Genomic DNA, 22166 nt, shown 5'->3' with positions numbered 1-22166 from the left:
ACAACATGAAAATCCATTCAATTGATCAGATGGGTGTTGCATCTGTTTTCCACCATTATTTTATAGTGAGACCTACTACCTGTCAATATGCATGTGTTTTCCACAGTTCTTTTATAGAGACTTACTGCCTGCCTCTAAGCTACACATACTGTGCTTACATGCTGGCCACATATTTTGTAGGAGGACATGAATCACTATAAATAATACTACAAATATCCATGCTGTCTGTACTGATTCCCTGATACTTGTTTTTATTATAACTGTTTTTTTATGGTTTGTCTTAATTTCTGATACCATAGTATCTCTTTCAATGCACTTTATTTAATGTACATATATGTAATTCAGATTAAAATCTTTTCATACAGTGTGTACTGCACACACAGCATTAAGATGGAGAGCTATCTTCATACATCTGTAAACAGACTCCGCAGGTATTTTTTCAACAAATGTCACTTAACAGGCATAACAACTCCTAAGCCAAGTCTCACAGCTGTGTGTACTTCTAATTTTTAACAACAATACAAGGGAAGGTCAACTAAGGTGTTTCTTTCTTGAGTGAATCTTGAGTGTATCTCAGTCTTGGACATCCAGTTTTGTCTTACAACCAATTAGTTAATCTTCCTCTTTTTCTTGTTTCATTTTGCCTTCCAGCAAGAACCCACCCTACATGTCATGCATACCATGAAAGGAGAAGTTATTATTTGAAGCTCTTGTTTACAATACCTCCTTGGTGGCATGAGCAGAAATGGACAGCTGTGCTCAACAACTCTATTAAAGGTGCAGTAAGACATGACCATTTCAAATCTTAAACACTCACACTCCTCTCAAGTAAATTCAGCCTATCAAGCCATACTTTCAGCATAGCACTGGACGTCTCTATGTACAGCCATACAAGGCTAGGTTCCTTGGAGGTGCCCTGTGTAATGGATTTGAGGAGCATGTCAGGCTGTTACAGCACTCTTGTCTTTTGCAGTTTCACTGATAGTCACAAACTGTGGTAAGGTGGTGTGACTGTACCCTTTGTAACAGTGGAGTCACTATTTGTATGCATAGAAATGAGACCTTTCATTGGATAGCCATAAACTGTCTGCCATCTGCAAACTGTATGGAGTTTTAGTCCTGATTCTCATTGGTTTCGGCATCCAAGCCATGGAAGTAATTGTCTCACTGTCTGTACATTTTATCAGAGATATAACAGAATTCTGAACCCTCTTGTGTTGTTTTATATTTTTAGTAGCACATTTTATTAACTTCAAGATGATTGCTTTAATATCTTAAAAGGCTAATGCTATTATAGTTAATACGATCTGGTTTGGATGCCGCTTTGGCAAGTGTTACTTTAAGATAGTATTCCATGAATGGAACTTCTTATACTAGGATTGTTGTATTTAGAGTATTTGTCAATGTTATACAACAAAAATAGGTGATATGTTCTCTAAGCTGCATTATCAACTGATTGACTTGAGAATCCGTCTTTAACATTATGATTGGTCATCACACATAAAGTAAAAAAAAATATGAGTGATTTAGATTATACCTATGTATTTCATATTTTAATTTTACATATGAATAACACAGATTTATACAGCCTCTGCTGAATGTCGTTTTTCAATATATCTTAAAACCAGTTCGCTAAAAAAGGAAATTCTAATACATGATTGGTTAATGTGTATACAATAATGACAGTTAGGTACTGAAAAACTTTGTGTCATAATAATGTAAGATATAATGAAGTTTTAGTTATATGTTTGAGAATTATCCTTTGAAATGGCCATGTTTTTGCACTTTAGAAAGATGACAAAGACATTACAATGTAATATGCAAGTATTACTTGTTTTATTTTGCCATTTGTTTATGAACATGATTGCTTATCAATTTGATTGTTTGTTAGTTACTTTTTATTACCATATGGGATTTTATTGGCCAAATAATTTTTGGCACAAAAATGGGGAAATTTCATTGGTTGTTTTACTGTTTAAAAGGCTGATTGTTTGCACTATGATCTGAAGAAGGGTAATAGCAACCTAAAAGCGCTCATCCTTTTATTTTTAATAACGTTTTATTCAGCTGTGGCTGTCATGGTACTCTATTTTGTAATCCTATATATATATATATATGTATATATATATATATATATATATATATATATATATACACACACACACACACACACACACACACACACACACACACACACACACAGGTGTTTGTGTCTGTGTATGTTTCTACCTTAGTGTGTGTGTGTATATATATATATATATATATATATATATATATATATATATATATATACACACACACACACACGCACACACACACACACACACACACACACACACACACACACACACATGCGCGCGCACACACACGCACACACACATTTTATTCATTTTTGCTACTGTCTGTGTCATGGACAAACTCTCTTCTTCTGATACCTCATATTCTATACATATACTACAAAGTATTATCCTCATCACTGCCCTTCATGTGATGAAACACCTTTAATCGGCTTAAATCCTGCTTTTTTTACTACTTCCACTCACTTTCATTGTCCGTACTTCCTTTGCCCCTTAAAGTATCCAGTTTTACTTCATTACTATGCCTAGGAACTGTGAATTTTAACTTACTGTTATTAAACTGATTTTATTGTTATTTTTTAATATTGCTTATTTTATTTGTTTAGTTAGGTGGACTGTCCCACATTTCCATTCTCAGCCATAGCTTAGTTACATAAAATTCTTTAAAAAAATAAACACGTTAAGTAGTATAATAATACAGTCGAATAGAAAGCAAATACTGCTGATACTTACCCACATTAAGTTAAAGGTTTTACATTTGATAAGAAAAACAGAAATGCAAATATATAACTTTGAATTATACATTCAAGTTTGACTACATTCATGAAAATTAGCAGGTAATTATGAAGGTGCTATTGTATGGTGATTAGGGCTGAGGTTAGCTATATAATTATAACAAAGTACATTTGAATTTTATGTATATTGGAGGCATAAAGCAGATGTGGGTACCTAGGCCAGAGGTGAAGTTTGATATGGGCAGGTAAGGAGCCCAAATTTGTGTGCCTACAATGCAAAAGAAATGAAAAGTGAATGACAAGTGATGAAGAAGGGAAAATAGAAACGAATAGGAAATTAAAGCTTGTCAAAGTGATCAAGACTGATACCTCAGTTTGGGTTTTGCTGTTACAAAGTGGCAGAAGTGAAAGTGGTAAAGGAAATTCAAAGGGCTTTGGCAAGTACATTATGGCTATGAACTTTATATTTGTGTTACTCATTACATCATAGAGTGACTGTTTCTGTCTATAATAGTGGTTAAGATTTCTGCTTCTAAGTTCTAATGTCTAGGGTTCAGTCTTGATCAGGGGTCACTGGGTATGTGCAGTTTTCATTGTTTCCCTTCTTTGCATGTTTTTTTTTTATTGGTACTCCAAATTTCTTGCAAAACATATTGGTGCACAGGCTGTTCTAACATATTCCCACATATTATGTCTAGCCTTCTCCTAGGGTCCAGATTGAAAAGAGTCTGTAAGGGACAAGTTTACTAACACAGTTAGCAAATAAGTAAATAAAATATAAAATAAAAATAAAAGGTTGTAGATCTGTGTTTGCATGCAATTCTTGTAATTGTATAGATAGGTAGATATAAAGATATATTTATATATATTTACTTGTGTATCCTTGTAACTATAGGAAACAAATATTAATCTATGTACTACAACTAGAAAACAGGCTTTCCCCTAATGGTATATTATGTTTAGGTTTCCCTCAACAGAACTAACCACAGAAATAAAGAAAAATGGGTCTTACTTCCAGTTCCAGACCGCCTTATTTGCAAGTCTGTAATATCCAAAGAAGAAATATGTCTGAGACCACAAGCAGGTAGACAGAATTTGCAAACCTTAGAATTATCACATAAGGTGATACAGTGTACATATAATTTACAGCATTTCTCCCTTTTGGAATCATTTTGAGAGCTTATAATAACAATGCTGACCTTTGCTCACTGTACTTCTGGTACAGATTAATGACCATTTAGGTTAATGGCCTTGTACTTAACCTTAGGACAATAACTGTGCCAGTAGGTTATAAATCAGCAATTGCAACCCCACAGCCTTGTTTGTTATTGTTGCTTAATTGCTGGGACTTTTTTTTCTTGTAGATTCTAGCCAACATTTTTGAAAGATTAAGTACTCAGACTTGTCAAAACAGATTTCAAGTCGTTTATGATAATCTAATTCCTGCTGGCATGCAGCAGTTTGCACAATTCAGACAATTAATAAATTATTTACATACTTTGTATTGATTGCTTGCATAATAAAACACTAGCTATGAGTTTGATTCATCTACATGCTGGTGCAAATTAAATCCAAGTATGCTAAATTACCTTTCATAACCTACCCTGGTGGCATTTTAAAAGTCATGGGCAACCCTACCTTGTAGCAGCATGCAGTTCTATTGAAAAAAAAATAATAATGTTGAGTTTTACAATGTGGCATGTAATTTATCATACTATTTTCTCTGTATTAATTTCATTCTGTCACTACACTTTACTTAATATATTTCTTTGCTATAAGTTAATAGCTCCACTACACTGTACATATCATATATGCGTATCTCCATTTTATGATATGATTTATTTTCATCTTTCAGTGTGGATAATCTGTAATGTGCAATTATAGCACGTGCTCTCTAATAGTGCAGGAAGGTTTTACTTGAATTCATTTTGACTCTTATTTCACCTTGTAACTATCAAACACTCCCAGTACTCAGTCAGCCCACTCATTTTCTTGGCCACTAGTATCATAGGACACCAGGAGATAGAGGTGAGAACCTGTTGTCATGGACTTCATATAGTAAGGATTAGGAGGTCTTTCAAATGCTTCTAAAATAATTGTGTCTGCCAAAAAGCATAATGCAATGTCTGCTACAGTGGGCCATTGGCATTTTATGCATATGCATACCCGACATCCAAGACAGATTGCTCACACTGCTTGGCAGGCTCACATCCCACCATGTCTCTCTTTCAATGGGACAGAACCTTCCCCAGGATGAACAAGATAACATCAATTACTCACTCCCGTCCCTCCTCCACCCAACTCCTCCTAAGACTGTATAGCTAGGTTTGGTTATTTAAATCTAAATATGTAATTTATGTTGCTATGTGCACACAATGTGAAGCATCTTATCTAGGAAGAACATCTACGGAACACCATTTTAGAATGCAGGAGTATATGCATGCTTTTCAAATTAAAGATTGCAAAAATGCTTTAGCAAAACATGCAGACATTTGCAGTAAGAGTAAAAGGTTTTGTTTGTTATTACTGATTCTGTTGTCAATTATGAGTCAAAATTTGATGCAGATCATTGGTTGAACTGGAAAGATATTGCTGGCAGGTGGAGTTAGATGCCTGCAGCTATCCTGGACTGAAAGAATTTGAGAATTTTAAAATTTACTAGAAAAGAAGCAGTTGAAACTCTGAATATGTGATCAGTCATGTGACTTATGCTTTTGTTCTTCAAGTATAATGTGTTTTCACTGGCAAAGATAATAAGGGATGCTATAATTGGTATGGCAGTCAAGAAAGTCTGGCTCTATTTGCAGATGACATTATTTTATAATGATAAAACCAGAAAGAGACATTACAATGCTGTGGAACATTTTGAGACAGTTTCATATCTTTTTGGTATACAAAATGAATGAAGCTAAAATAAAGGCAACAGTTGTAAATTATGTACCCACATATGAATTGGTTCAGCAGTATCCATATTTATGGGTACATGATAAAATGAAGCATTTAGGAATATGGATTAAAATGATTCTGGTGTGGCAGCTAAGAATATGTGGGAAGAGACTAAAGAAAAGATAACACAAAAACTGAGAAACCGGAATTGTTGTTATATGGATATGGATAGCAAGATACAGGCAGTTAAAATGTTTTCAGTCCCATTAGTCTTACACACAGGTCAGGCATATTTTTATCAGCCAAAGGAGAAGTTGTGGATAGCAATTAATAAGAGCTGAAGAATTTATCTGGGAGGGGAAAATGGCAAGAGTCAAGTAGGATAAAATGATTATTCCAGTAGAACAGGGCAGATTAGGATTACCAGATTTGAAGGAGTATTTCAGAGCTACACAGTTAAGGCTCCTACACATAGCACAAGCTGAAAACTATAATTCATTGTGGAAAGGGATGATGATGAAACAGGGTAGAAGCTCAAGAAACAAGGAGAGATTGGGATTTTGGATGCAGGCCTTTAAGGAGTATAACAATAATCATACAGAATATTATATCCATAAAGTAGCAGAAAGTATTCTAAGAACTAAGCCAACACAGGAATGGAGAAAGGAGATTCTGTGGATAGGGATGACTGCAATTAGGGTTATAGTCAATAGCAAAGAGGGGGCTGGAATTTATTGGAGAAAACTGGCAAAGGAAACAATGTATCGGGAGAAAATAACTAGAGAGGGAAAGATGATAAAATGGGAAGTTGCCAATACTTTATTTGGACTGCAGGTTAGAGATTGCCTTTGCTATCAAGGATCAATATCAGAGTCTAGGAAAAAATAAAGAAATAGGGGGTCCTAAATGAAAGACCAGCACTGGTAGAGCTTTTGTAGAATCTAGAATAGAAGCTGCCATTAAAAAAAGGAATAATTAATAGAGCATATAAAATATTATATGATAACTATAAGAATCAATCAGAGGAGGTTAGAAAGAATTGGGAAGAGAGACTGGATAAGCAATTCACAAAGAAACAATGGGAGGATAGATATACATCTCCCAAATATGCAACAAAATCTAGAAGATTTAGGATTTTTGCTTGGAAATGTTTACATAGATATTTTTATACCCCAAGTAGACTCCAGGGAATTTTTGCTCAGGTAGACAGCAAATGTTTGAGTGTGATGAGGAAGAAAGAGGTAATTGGGAACATATTTTCTGGGAGTATGGTGAGTTGGCAGACTTTAGGAATTTCCTGTGGGATGCACTGTTGGAGATGATAGGTGGGCAGATTGGTGCTACAAGGGAGATTATTTTTTTGAGCTATGATACTGAATCAGAATTGCCTAGACAAGGTTAGGCCTTGCTGTGTCTAATTATGGTGGCTGCCAAAAAAGCAATTAGTAGAAAATGGAAATCAAAATCTAAACCAACTATACTAGAAGCAGTGAATATAGTAACAGAGATAAAATAACTGGAATTGAGATCTTGAGAAAAGGGTATGAGCAAACTACATAGGAAAATGGGAATTGTGTGAAAAATACATACGGGGAGGAATGAAGTTTAAAAGAAGGCAGGATTTAAATGACCTATGTAATATTTACTGAAAATGATCAGGTAGATTATAAGTGATATATAATGTTTGCAACTAGGAAGTGTCAATCATACCTCTCAACTGTCCAGATTTTCGCAGACTGTCCAGTTTTGGCTCATGTATTGGGCCAATTCCTCATAAAATTAGTGGGTTTCTGGTGAATCTCTGGGGTGATCTGAGGTTTGAAGTCACTAAATAATGGCATACATTTGAATTTTAGAATTCAAATCCTTCAGAAAATGTATGTTAAAGCAAACCCTGTTACTCTAGCAACTTTCTGCGTTTATAAGAGCAAAATTTAAAATATGTCCCTATTGTTTGGCCTTTATCCTTCCATTTTGTCGGGCTGTGTCCAGATTTCTTGCATTAAGAGGTTGAGTGGTACGGTGTCAGTATGGTTTGTGATGTAAAATGGTTGCAATTAGGAGTTGGTGTGGTTTGTTTTCATTTATATAGATGCATGATTGCCTATGTAATAAGTGATGGTTTAATAAAGATGTTTTTTGTTTTAATAAAAAGGCAGGAATTGAATAACGTATGTAATGTTGCTTAGGTTATAAGATATGTAGCAATATATGTGAAGTATAATGTTTGTAAATGTGAACTTGTTAATGCAATTTGATTACTTTTTTATAAATATAAATTTGCCTATGTCACAAGTACTAATTCAATGAAGGGGTTTCATAAAAAAGTGTAACGTTTATTCACTTCAGTCTGATGAAGTCCCTCTATTGGACACAAATCACTCATAAAGTGATTAAAGAATGTTTTGATTTTATTATTTTATTCAACGGTTGCTACTTTTATCTAATTCCTTAAATAAGCATTTGTCTAATGTGTGGATCTAACTGTATTTCTTCTAAATGAGACAAGATATGTCACATAAAAGGCAACTCAATATAACTGTATTCAAATACAGTACACTACAGATTATGACACTACAATAATAATGTACTAATTTGTTAAAATTCCAAATTATGCACACCAGGAAGAAAATAAATATATTAGGACTTCACAAAAATAGGTACACAAACTACATGTTATAAATTCACTATGTACCGTTCTACGGTGTATATAAATTAAAGAGGTTTTTTTCTGTAATACTAAACTGAGAAACTTCGCACTCCTTTAGCTGTTTAACTTTCATTTAAAGGCTCACTGCTGCTTTTCAGCTGTGAGAAACATTTCTGCAGTTTGTTCTAAGTAGTGGGGATATTTGTAGCATTTCCATATTCAGGCTTGTATTTGGGCCTAGTGTTTGTGGAGGCTGTGTGTCTGAGCACATATTCAGGGACATCTTGGTTTAGCCAAAGCCATCAGGCATTTCAGTGAAAGAGAATTGTTTGAGGTCATTGGCTGACTGAGGTCACCTGGACTACAGCTTAGACTAAGCACCTCATTGGTTCTTTTGAGATTTCTTTCTTAAAAGCTGTCTCAGGTTTCAACTTTCTGTTACCTAAGAAGTTCAGTTGTGTGTTCTGCCATTTCACACTGAGCTGATCGAAGGAAGGACACTGAGGAAACTCGGAGCTATAATATATAACATTAAGTATCCTGTTTTTTGTTTATTTTGTTCTTTATTTCTTTGTTATTTATAGCACTTTGTGTACTGTGTATTTTTCTAGTTAGTTACACTGTGTGTGAGGTATTAACTGGAAACTGTCCACTTTTATTAAGCATCGGTTGGGTTGTTTGTTTCTGATAACTTGTTGCAGTTAAACTCTTTTTTCTAGAGGCTCCTTTAGCTGTTTAAAACTTTCATTTAAAGGCTCACTGCTGCTTTTCAGTTGTGAGAAACATTTCTGCAGTTTGTTTTAAGTGGTGGGGATATTTGTAGCATTTCCATATTCAGGCTTGTATTTGGGCCTAGTGTTTGTGGAGGCTGTGTGCCTGAGCACATATTCAGAGATCTTGGTTTAGACAAAGCCATCAGGCATTTCAGTGAGAGAGAATTGTTTGAGGTCATTGGCTGACTGAGGTCACCTGGACTACAGCTTAGACTAAGCACCTCATTGGTTCTTTTGAGATTTCTTTCTTAAAAGCTGTCTCAAGTTTCAACTTTCCTTCACCTAAGAAGTTCAGTTGTGAGTGTTCTGCCATTTCACACTGAGCTGATCGAAGGAAGGACACTGAGGAAACTCGGAGCTATAATATATAACATTAAGTATCCTGTTTTTTGTTTATTTTGTTCTTTATTTCTTTGTTATTTATAGCACTTTGTGTACTGTATATTTTTCTAGCTAGTTTCATTGTGTGTGAGGTATTAACTGGAAATTGTCCACTTTTATTAAGCATCTGTTGGGTTGTTTGTTTCTGATAACTTGTTGCAGTTAAACTCTTTTTTCTAGCGGCTCCTTTAACTGTTTAAAACTTTCATTTAAAGGCTCACTGCTGCTTTTCAGCTGTGAGAAACATTTCTGCAGTTTGTTTCCCACCCTCTCTCCCTGTTGGTATAGTGTTTTTAAAGTTGGTGGCTTTGCAGTTGCCCGCCCCTAGTGTAAATTTGATCTGGGACCCTCCTCCCAGTCTAGTGTCATTACCTCATTCTACCCAGTACAGGGAGAACATTTTAGAAGGCCAATCAACTTAGTTTTTGCTACTCCTTTCTCTTTCCTTTCTCGCTTTCCACTTAAAAAAAAAAATGTTATCTGCTTTTGCTGTATTTGTGTTTCTTCCTAATTTATTTTGCTTTTGCGTCATCTTAAAAGTACTCAATTGTATTTATTACTGCTTGGTGTAACTCATTCTAAGCCTTTTAGTTTAAGCACTTGGGCTTCAGACCAGTTGTTTTACATTAAGAAGGTTTGTGGTCTGCACTGTAGTGGCAGAACAGGTAGCTTATATCCTTCTAAGTTGGGAACTGTTGTGGGAGGAGAGGCTGGACTCTGCCCTTCTGAGCTGGGAATTTCTGGTTAAAGGCTTATAGTGCCTGCATATTTGAACTGCTTCCTACTGAAATTGGTACACCTTGTTTGCTGTAGCATAGACTAGATCCAGACCTGCTGAATCTAGCTTTGTTTGTATAACTTGAGCACTAATCCAGGCATTCTTTAAATTATTCAATTGTATTTATTACTGCTTGGTAGTAACTTGATTAAAGTGTAGTTATCATTCTAAGTCTTTTGGATTAAGCACTTGGGCTTCAGACCAGTTGTTTTACATTAGGAAGGTTTGTGGCCTGCACTGTGGTGGCAGGACAGGTAGCGTTCATCCTTCTAAGTTGGGAACTGCTGATTGAGGGCTCAGTGTCTGTTATTCTAAAAGTGTATTAGTTCTGGTTTAAGCACTTGGGCTTCAGGCCAGTTATTTTACATTAAGAAAATTCGTGGTCTGCACTCTTGTGGGAGGAGAGGCTGGAATCTGCCCTTCTGAGCTGGGAATTTCTGGTTAAAGGCTTATAGTGCCTGGATATTTGAACTGTTTCTTACTGAAATTGGTACACCTTGTTTGCAGTAGCATAGACTAGATCCAGGCCTGCTGAATCTAGCTTTGTTTGTATGCTTGTTGTTTGTTTGCTTGTTATTTCCCTGAAACGCTAATTCCACCTAAAGTGTGGCTTTTCAGCGCTTCTGTGGATCCCTAGTGATATCTGCATTGCTTACTGTACTTATTTCCTTGTTTCACTTGAAAGAAAGTTACTGTTTGTCATTTTTGCATTTAAGTTACCTGTAACACATTGCATTTAAGTTACCTGGCACTTGCTCACTAAGTCAGCACTAAAAAATTAAAAGCACTACACCCTCACAAACTCCCCTTGAGTACCTTGTTCCCCATTGGCCCTTTTTTTCAATTATAAAGGAATTTCCAATACTGTTCTAGCATGTCCAAAGGCCAGTTGTCAATCTCCTCTCCGGTCCAGCTGGTGAATCTGGGAATCTTGAGGTAATGTTACAACTGTCTCATGTACACAGACAACCCTCTCCTCCTCCCAACAAATTCCAACACATGTGAGAGATGCAACCATATAGCCAAACTGGAGGCTAAGCTCTCTCAACTCAGTACTGGCGTAACCAGTCAGGAGGAGAAGGAAACCACACTCACTACAATTCCAGTCTTACATAGACCTACCACGACAGCAAACCAAACACATAAACACACAAAAACATACTCGGAGGCTCTAAATAAAAATCTGCCTAAGCAGGAGAGACCTCCAAAGCAGACACCCAAGCAACTGCTACCCCAAAACAAACCATGTGCAACACATAGCTCACAAAGCCAGTGTGCCGAACAGTCACAGCCCTTAAAGCTAAACAACACACCTGATACACTTGTAATAGGTGACTCTATCATCAGGCACACTGACATCCCGCTCACCAGGCTGAACAAGGAGAAGGTCACGGTGAGCTGCCTGTCGGGTGCTAGGATCCGCCACATAACACAAGCACTCAGGTCACTCCAAGGCAAGTACAAATATGACTCAGTCATTGTCCATGCTGGTGTGAATGACCTGAGACGTACCTCCCTGGACTACATGAAAAGAGACATAGAGGAGCTCTCTGAGCATGTAGACCAGGCTGGTATGACCCTGACCTTGAGTAGCATCTTACCCTCACCAAGAATGATGCCACAATATGAAGACAAGATGATCAATTTCAACAATTGGCTTAAGTATTGGTGTCATTCAAAGGGGATCCAATGCCTGTCAGCCTGGGATGACATGCTCGACAAGCCATGATGCTTCGCTAGGGACGGCTTGCACCTGTCACCCCTGGGCTTTCGGATATTGGCAAAGGCTCTTGCTACCCCCATAGTGCCTTTTTTAGGCAAGGCTCAAAAGACAAACCCACCTCCATAGGTATCACGAGGGATAAGAAACTAAGAGTAATGCTACTCAACACCAGAAGTCTAAACCTCAAGATGCATGCACTCGAAACTCTCCTTAGCATGGAGAACATCGATATCTGTGTAGTAACAGAAACCTGGTTCAAGGCTCCTGAGAGCACCCCAGCACTACCAGGTTATACCTCATACCATGCTTTATAGGTTCATAGGTTCATAGGTTCATACTAGGCTATCTGCCCGAGGGCATTTACAAGCCTAGCCCATAGTTTTGTGGCTTACGCCACCCCTTTAGTATGGGGAACTATACCCATTATTTTGCTGTGCCTCTGTTGAGCAGTGACACTGAGGTAATCCCTGGGGTATATCTGCGATCTCCCATCCATTGGTCAAGATTTCTCTTGAACAAGGCCAGCGAGGTGCTCTGCCTCACATATACCGGGATTTTATTCCACAGCATAGGGAGTCTTTGGGTGATGAATCTCTCCCTCCAGCACGTCCTATTAATAGCCGTGTCAAGGTTTAAGTCTCCCGCCCTTGTGGCTCTGACGGATCTAGATTTTTGAGGTGAAGCATATTCATCAAATCTGGGTTTGACATGGCCTTGTATGTTAGGCAAAGGTCACCTCTGAGCAAGCGGTAAGCGACTGAATAGAGCTGGAGTTCTTTCAGTCGGGCAGCATAGGACAGATGTTTGAGACCCTTTATCCTTTTGGTGAGGAACTTTGTGGCCTCTCCAGCTGCTGCAAGTGTCGGGTCAGATACATTCCGAATGGGGCATTGTACTCAATCATTGGTCTGATGAGTGATGAGTATAGGGAGACTATGACCTCCCTTGATCTAGATGAGAATCCCTTCATGATAAGGTGGGCAATGTAGAAGGTCTTCCTAACTACTTTAGCTACATGGGTGTCGAATGACAGACTACTATCTACCTGGGTCCCCAGGTCCCTGATAACTTCTTCTGTACTCAGTGGATTACCACCTATTTGGTAGCTAGGGGTAACCTTGTTTTTCCCGAAGGGTATGACTATGCATTTTTTGGCATTTAACTTTAGGCCATGGCTCTGGCACCAGTTATCCATTTCTGTGAGACCCTTCTGAAGGATATCTGTGTCAGATGTGTTTTCTACTATGGCGCCCAGTTTGCAGTCATCTGCAAACTTTGTCAGCCATAACCCTCCTGTGTTTGCTTGTACTTGGAAAAGTAGATGCCAAACAAGAGTGGGCCCAGGACTGAGCCCTGTGGTACACCACTTGTGACAGGCTTTGAGTCTGACATGGCGCCAGCAACTCTGACCCTGTGGGTTCTGTCACTCAGCCAGTTTGCAACCCATCTTGTGATGTATGGGTTAACATTTAAGCTGATGAGTTTTTCAATGATACCCGAGTGGGGTATTGTATCAAAGGCCTTCGCCAGATCGAGGTAGGCTGTATGGACTGCCTTTCCCTCATCAATGGCTTTGGTGACTGTTTCGAAAAGTCAACCAAGTTTAGAAGGCATGATCTGCCTTTGACAAAGCCAAACTGGGATGGATCCAAAGTCTGCAAATTCCCTATGTCTTTATTTATGAGGTCCATTATGATCCTCTCCATGGCTTTGCAGATAAGGCTTGTCAAGCTAATGGGCCGGTAATTTCCAGGGTCGGTGGAGGCACCGCCTTTGTGAAGTGGGACCACAGTTGCAGTGCGCCACTCCCTGGGTACGTATCCAGAGGTAAGACTATGATTAAACAGCTGTCCTAGCTGTGGGTTTAATTCCTCGTTGAGTTCGTGGAGCACACAGCCGGGGACACCATCAGGTCCCATGGATGCTGTGTTTTTGCTTTGGAGAGAGCAGTTCTCACTTGGGCGTTGGAGATGTTTGGGGGCTGCAATCGCTTGGTATAGATATCTCTCCTTTTGGGGAGGGGAGAAGTTTGCACTGAACCTGTCAGCCAGTATGTTGGCAATGTCTGTAGGATCAGTAATCTTCACATCATTTTGAACTAGTTCTGAGCATATCTGGGAGTTTCCTCCCAGGTTTCTAACATAGCTAAAGAAGGCCTTATGATTGTCTTTTGAGTCTTTAGCTATTTTTCTCTCAAAATTTGCTTTGGATGATTTTATGAGAGCTCTTAGTTTTTACTTATAGTGATCAAGGGTGTCTTACCTTTTAAGGATTTTGCTCTATCTTGTAGTAGCTTCCTCCTTTTGTTGTAGAGTTTGTTTATGGCTGGGGTCCACCAGAGTGGATGCTTGCCTTTGGTACAAAGAGTCTTTGTTTTGCTTGGGATTGCCTTATCCATGCAGTCCTGCAGGTGCTGGTAGAAGGCATTTGTAAGTGATTCAGCAGCTTGAGTACTGTTTTCCGTCGGCTCGGGGGCCTTAAAGGAGACCACACTAGTCTTTAGAAGTGTGAAGTCGGCTTCGAGAAGTTCTTTACTGTGGTCTTTTTATTTCAGGTGGGGTGGGATGAGGACCTCCAGCGAGATTAGTTTGTGATCTGATCTCACCAGTGAGGGGTATACTTCCGGTGTTGAACATTGTGCTCCCATGTTCGTGATGATGAGATCAAGTATGTTTTCTCCTCTTGTGGGGATGGTGACTAGTTGTTCCATGGCATTTGAGTTTATGAATTCCAGGAACTTTTGGGCTAGGGTGTTTGGGCTTGAGTAGTGTTCCCAGTCTATATTAGGGTAATTGAAGTCACCTAGTATGATGGTCTTTGGTGATACATTTATTCCGTCTAGTGTTTTCAGGAAGGCCATGTGAGGTTCCTGAGTTTGTGAGGGTGGCCTGTAACATGCTACAATTTGCAGAGCAGTCTTGCCTATGGTTAATTGCACCTGGATGGTCTCCGATGCATCGTGCGTTGCCACCAGTCTTGAGGTGTGGGTGTCTTTGATGAATATGGATACCCCCCCTACTTTCTTGGTATTGTCCGGATTTTGGGGCCGGAACGCATGATAAGAGGTAAAACCTGATAGTGCTGGGGTGCTCTCAGGAGCCTTGAACCAGGTTTCTGTCACTGCACAGACATCAATGTTCTCCATACTGAGAAGGGCCTCGAGTGCGTGCATTTTGAGATTTAGACTTCTGGCATTGAGCAGCATTACCCTTAGTTTTTTTCCTTTTTTGTGTTCTAGGGTGGTAGGTTTAGAATTTGAGCCTTGCCTAAAAAAGGCACTATGGGGGTGGCAAGAGCCTTTGCCAATATCCGAATCCCAGGGTGACAGGTGCAAGCCGTCCCTTGCGAAGCAGCGTGGCTTGTCCAGCATGTCATCCCAGGCAGACAGACATTGGATCCCCTTTGAATGACACCAGAGTTTAAGCCAATTGTTAAAGCTGATCATCTTATCTCTGTATTGTGGCATCATTCTTGGTGAAGGTAGGATACTGCTCAAGGTCAGGGTCATACCTGCCTGGGCTACATAATCAGAGAGCTCCTCAATGTCTCTTTTCATGTAGTCCAAGGAGGTACGTCTCAGGTCCTTTACACCAGCGTGGACAATGACTGAGTCATATTTGTACCTGCTGTTGAGAGACCTGAGTGCTTGCGTTATGTGGCGGATTCTAGCGCCCGACAGGCAGCTTACTGTGACCTTCTCCTTACTCAGTCTGGTGAGCGGGACGTCAGTGTGTCTGACTATGGAGTCACCAATGACTAGTGTGTCTGGCATTGTGTTTGGCCTTAAGGGCTGTGACTGTTTGACACTCTGACTGTGAGGACTATGTGTTGCAGGTGTTGTGTTCTGAGGTGGTGGTTGTTTGGGTGTCTGCTTTGGTGGCCTCTGCTGTTTTGGTAGATTTTTGATCAGAGCCGCCGAGTATGTCTTTGTGTGTTTATGTGTATGATTTGAGGTTGTGATGGTACTATGTGAGACTGGGTCTATAGTGTGTGTGGTAACCTTCTCCTCCTGACTGGTCTTGCCAGTCCTATGTTGAGAGAGCTCAGCCTCCAGTTTGGCCGTATAGTTGCATCTCTCGCATGTATTTGTGTTTTGTGGGAGGAGGAGAGGGTTGTCTGTGTACATGAGGCAATTGTAACATTGTCTCAATATTCCCAGGTTCACCAGCTGAGCAGGAGAGGACACTAGCAACTGATCCCTCGACATGCTAGAAGGACTAGACAAAAAACTTTAAAAGAGATTCCGGGGGACGTGAGTGACCGAGAAATGGGGGTTTGCCTTTTTGGGGTGCTATCTATAAGAGTGCCGTATCAAGGCAATAAGTACTGTAGGAGCAAGTGCTAGGTTTAACAGATAGAGAAAAGTCTACTTGGAGTCAAGTAGAGATGATCTTTTTAGGTATTAGAGAAAGTGCTAGTAACAGGGATGCTTAAAGGTAAGATTGAAAAGAATGCACTCTGCAGTGTGCACTAGAGAAGTTAGATATGAAAGTAGATAACTTGAGTTTTACCTGTTTAAAAAGTTAAGGTTTAGTGGAGAGTTACTATTTTTAAAACAGCAAGATGGACTGAAAGGGGTGGTTACTTTTGTATTTTGGTACTATGAAATACTGTAGGATGGTCAATAAATTTAAATAATTGAAGGGGTGGGATTTCAAAAGTGATGGTTTTGTGATTACTCACATAAGCCAGTGAAAGTAGAGAGAAATTAGATATATGGTCAGATTAACATAAGAGGCGGGCAACTAGAAAGACAGTGGTATTTAACAAGACAACTTAAATGGGTGGGAGGGAGGGGAAAAATTCTGCCTGACTCAAAACAGAGAGAGCTGTGGTCTCTTTTGAAGTTTTAATATGCTGTTAAACAGAATGCAAGCAAAACACAAGGTAAAGAAAACAAACTACAGTATTCAAAATATAGAAAGGCAATACAGAAATACAAAAAATAACAGCAAACTAACCTTTCCTTCACAGCAAAGTGTAGCAGAGTCTGGATGAGCCTTTCTGGTAAAGCCCCAAAACTTGGACCAAACCACAAAAGGAGGGGGAGTATCAATATTCGTCAAAGATACCCACACCTCCAGGTTGGTGGCACGGCACGAAGTATCAGAGACTATCCATGTGCAACTAACAGTGGGTAAAACTGCCTTCCAGTTTATAGCCTGCTACAGACCACCCTATCAAACCCAGGAACCCCACTCGGCCTTCCTGAGAACACTGGAAAATATGAAGGTCTCTCCAAACACCATTATATTGGGCGACTTCAACTACCCAAACATAGACTGGGAGCATTACTCTAGCTCCAACACCCTAGCCCAAAGGTTCCTAGAATTTATAAACTCAAATGCTATGGAACAACTTGTTACCACTCCCACAAGAGGGGAAAACATACTGGACCTGATCATCACCAACATGGGGACTCTATGCTCCAGACCAGAAGTGTATCCCTCACTGGTAAGATCAGACCATAAACTAATCTCACTGGATATTCACATCCCGACCCCACCCCCTGCCCAGAAAACCACAGTGAAAAACTTCTCTAAAGCAAATTTCACACTCCTCAAAACCAAGGTGGAATCCTTCAAAGCCCCCGGGCCTGGGGAAAATACGGCCCAGACCACAGAATCCTTTATAAATGCATTCTATGAACACCTTCAGGAATGCATGGATCATGCAATCCCAAATAAAACCAAGACCCAATCCTCCAAAGGCAGACGTCCTGTCTGGTGGACCCCAGCCATAAACAAACTATACAATAGAAGGAGGAAGCTACTACATGATAGAGCAAAATCCCAAAAAGGGAAGGCATCTCTGATCAGTATTATCAAAAAACTACGGGCACTCATAAAATCGTCTAAGGCCAGCTTCGAGAGAAAAATTGCACAGGACACTAAGGATAATCACAAGGCTTTCTTTATTTATGTTAGGAACCTGGGTGGGAATTCCCAGATATGCTCAGAATTAGTCCAAATTGACAAATAATACACCGAACCCACAGACATTGCCAACATCCTAGCTGACAGGTTCAGCGCAAACCCCCCCCCCCCACCCAAAGGGCAAATATCTATCCCAGCAGAGTGCTGCCCCCCTGACATCTCAGATGCTCAGGTAAGAGCCGCCCTCTCCAAAGCAAAAAACACAGCATCAATGGGGCCAGACGGTGTCCTGGGCTGCGTCCTACATAAACTCCAAGAAGAGCTAAACCCAAACATAAAACTACTGTTCAATCTCAGCCTTACTACAGGATATGTACCCAAAGAGTGGCGTACAGCAACAGTGGTCCCTCTCCACAAAGGTGGTGCCTCAACAGATCCTGGAAACTATCACCCCATAAGCCTGACTAGCTTGGTCTGCAAAGCTATGGAAAGGATCATCATGGACCTCATAAATAAAGATATTGGGGACCTACAGACACTGGATCCTACCCAGTTCGGCTTTGTTAAGGGCAGATCCTGCCTCTTAAACCTGGTCAAGTTCTTTGAAACAGTCACCAAGGCCATTGATGAGGGGAAGGTGGTCCACACAGCCTACCTGGACCTCGCAAAAGCCTTCGATACAATACCCCACTCGGGCATTATGGATAAGCTCACCAGCTTAAATATAAACCCCTATGTCACTAGATGGGTTGCAAACTGGCTCAAGGACAGAACCCACATGGTTAGAATTGCTGGTGCCATGTCAGACTCCAAACCAGTTACAAGTGGCGTCCCACAAGGCTCAGTCCTGGGACCTCTCTTGTTCGGTATATATTTCTCGGAGGTACAGGCCAACACGGAAGGACTGTGGCTGACGAAGTTCGCAGATGACTGCAAACTGGGCACCATAATTGACTCTCCAGCCAACACAAGCATCCTCCAAAAGGGCCTCATCGAAACAGACAACTGGTGCCAGAGCCATGGCCTCAAGCTAAACACCAAAAAGTGTATAGTCATCCCCTTTGGCAAAAACAAAGTGCCCACAAATTACCACATAGGTGGTAATCCATTAAGTACAGAAGAAGTAATTAGGGACCTGGGGACCCAAGTTGATAACAATCTCTCATTTGACAACCACATGGCCAAAGTGGTTAGAAAAACATTTTATATAGCCCACCTAATCATGAAGGGATTCACATCTAGATCAGTGGAGGTCATCGTGCCTCTTTACTCATCCCTCATCAGGCCCATAATTGAGTACAATGTCCCTTTTGGGATGTACCTTACCAGACACCTGCAGCAACTGGAAAGACCCCAAAAGTACCTCACCAAGAGGATCAAAGGGCTCAAACAGATGCCATATGCTGCCCGGTTAAAGAAACTCCAGCTCTACTCAGTGGCATACCGCCTGCTCAGAGGCGATCTGTGCCTGACGTATAAAGCCATGTCCAACCCGGAATTAATGGACATGCTGCACCTCAGAAAATCCAAATCCCATCGAGCTACGCGCTCGAGAGACTTGAACCTCAGCACTGAAATAAATAGGACATGCTGGAGGGACAGATTCATAACCCAGAAGCTCCCTTCATTCTGGAATAAAATCCCAGTCCAGGTTAGGCAGAGTCCCTCATTGACTCTCTTCAAGAGGAATCTTGATGAGTGGATGGGAGATCAAAGGTTTACCCCGTGTATCACTTCTGTGTCACTGTTAGACAGAGGCACAGTATACTAACCTCGAAAAAGGGCATAGCAAAATTAATTTAAAATGGGTGGCGAAAGCCAAACACACTCTGGCTAGGCTTATAAATGCCCTAGGGCAGATAGCCTAGAATGAACCTATGAACCTATGAACCTATGAACTTGAGGGCAGCAAATAAGCACTGTGCCTTTACAGAAGGCGCATTGCTTTATAAACTGCAAAATAAATATTAGGTCAGATTTCATATACTGTATAAACCATTTTTTGCCAAAATACTAGCAAGTTTGTCCCTGATGGTTTTAAATGTTGTTACTGATTTGGCCCCTACTATATCAACTTTTAGATGTTCCATGCATCCACTATTCTTCCTTTGAAGAAATCCTTTCTAACATTACTCCTTAACATGCTCCATTTGTGAATTTCAAGGTAGTATAAGTAACTGATACATCAATTATTTGAAACGATAGATCTCAACCTTCTGTCTCCTAAATGAGGAACACTGCCTGTCATAATGTGGCACAAATGGGGAAAATGTGGAACAGCTTACTACCAGCTTGAACTAGGAAGGTCACAGGATGGTTAAAATGTGCTGCTTTATACTTATAAAAAGTTCTTTGGGTGAATTAATATCATTCAGTACTATTTACTATTGATATTAGTTAAAAAAATTTCCAAGACTGAATGTGTGATAGACCCTTTCAATGTGGAACTTTGAGGAACATGGACTTTTTAAGACCCAAAATGAGGAACATTCCTCATAATGAGGTACACTTGAGAGTTATGTTTGAAACAATTGTATTTCCTGACTCTTTATTAATCCCTCTGTCATTACTATAAAATTTATGACATCCCCGTATTATCCTTGCTCTCATTCTCTCCTCGTACAAATAAATACATGTGTTTTGTAAACTTTTTGACTCTTTCTTTAGCAGCATTTTTATTTATTGTATTGCCTTTAGCCTGTTTGTATCCTTATATCAGTACAGACTTAAAGCACAGTGTCTGTACAGAGATTAGCTTCATGTATAATCAGGTCCTTTTTAATAAACAGAGCATTGTGTTAGAAGATCTGTGCTTGCCTTGAAGTTGTGTGACCTCAGAACTTGTTATTCCAACTAAGAGAGTGTAGGGGACACCCCCCCCCCGTACAAAGAGTGTGTCGTTCTTCCCTTTACTTCAGACAAAATATCAGTGTTTGACATTTTTCTATCTTCTGACAAAATGGTCTCTTAGTTAAGCAGAACTTGAAATATCATGCCTCATCCTTATAGAATAATTGGCATGAGCCTTTCTTCTACTGGCTACTTTTCTCTTAGAATGATGTGATATTGCATTGGCTTTTCTTACAGGCTTGGTACAATGATCATTTTGAGGTACTTTGATGTGACTGTTCCTTTATCCCTTCCATGCTTGGGTGTCTTATGTCAATTCCCATATATCACCCTCTTACTCCCACATCTACGGGGCATAATTTTACACTTTTTTATAGTTGGCCTCTATTGCATGTACTCCAGACTTTATATTTAGTTAGATGACTCCTTGTTCTTTTACAATTTCTCTTAGAGGTCCACTGTGTCATAAATGTTTGGATAAGCTGTACAGTAACACAACACCCTTTCTATCCCCCTCATAATATCTCAAAAAAAGATTTTGAACTGGATTAGTAATATTTGCACAAATACAGTCCAGCATTATCACATCTTGTTCCTTAGTTGATCATCCTTGTTTGCTTCAAGTGACTAAGAATCAAACAGTACCCCTTGCATCTCTTGCTACAGGTGACTAAGCAAGGGCACTGGAACAATAGGGTGAGAGGGGGTGGGACCTCCCACATACACACACTTTTACATATTGCATGTCTGCCCCTTAAAAAAATCTGCCTCTTTAAAAAAAAAAAAAAAGACGATGAAATAAAAAGAGAAGTGAATCGTCAGTGGTCTGCCCCTGTGTGAATTGCCAAGCAAAAACTGGAATTTAAATATTGTGGCTGTCAACAGACTATTCCTTTAGCATGTCAATGGCTGTAACTGTTGTAAAAAAAAGTGTTACTTTTTCCATGGCACCAGGTAATGCAGTTTCTACTGGCACTCTGCAATTTTCTTACATTTAATAGGACAAAATGCGAATGACTTGGAAGTGGGTGGTTGATAACAGTAAACATCTCTAGCTCAGGGAGGTCTCTGGATTAGCTGCTTCAAAAGGTAAGGAAAGGGTGTAAGTGAAAAATGTATTTATTTTTTTTCTTACTGAAAAAATGGAAAGAGATGCTCAGTTACAGTAGCCACCAAAACTAGTTGTGTTTGTGTGTGTAGAGGGTTGGCCCTGCTGTTATTTTTGCTGCCTTATATATGCTTGCATTATAAGAGTTCTCCCCTTCAGTCTTTAAACTTTAGTTGAGAGTAACCACATGGTCTGCAGCAGACTCACAAAATTTGAAATCTTCCTGTTAATATTCAGGAAGCTATCTGCGCTAAGGTTATGCTTCTTTAATTGTAAGTACTGACTGCTTATTTTAAAGTAATTAATTTTAAAAAACTTCTCAACTTCTT

Source organism: Protopterus annectens, chromosome 2.part1, assembly GCF_019279795.1.
Source record: "Protopterus annectens isolate FY-2018-M chromosome 2.part1, PAN1.0, whole genome shotgun sequence".
NCBI classification, from domain to species: Eukaryota; Metazoa; Chordata; order Ceratodontiformes; family Protopteridae; genus Protopterus; species Protopterus annectens.
Note: the sequence above shows the minus strand (reverse complement) of the source record.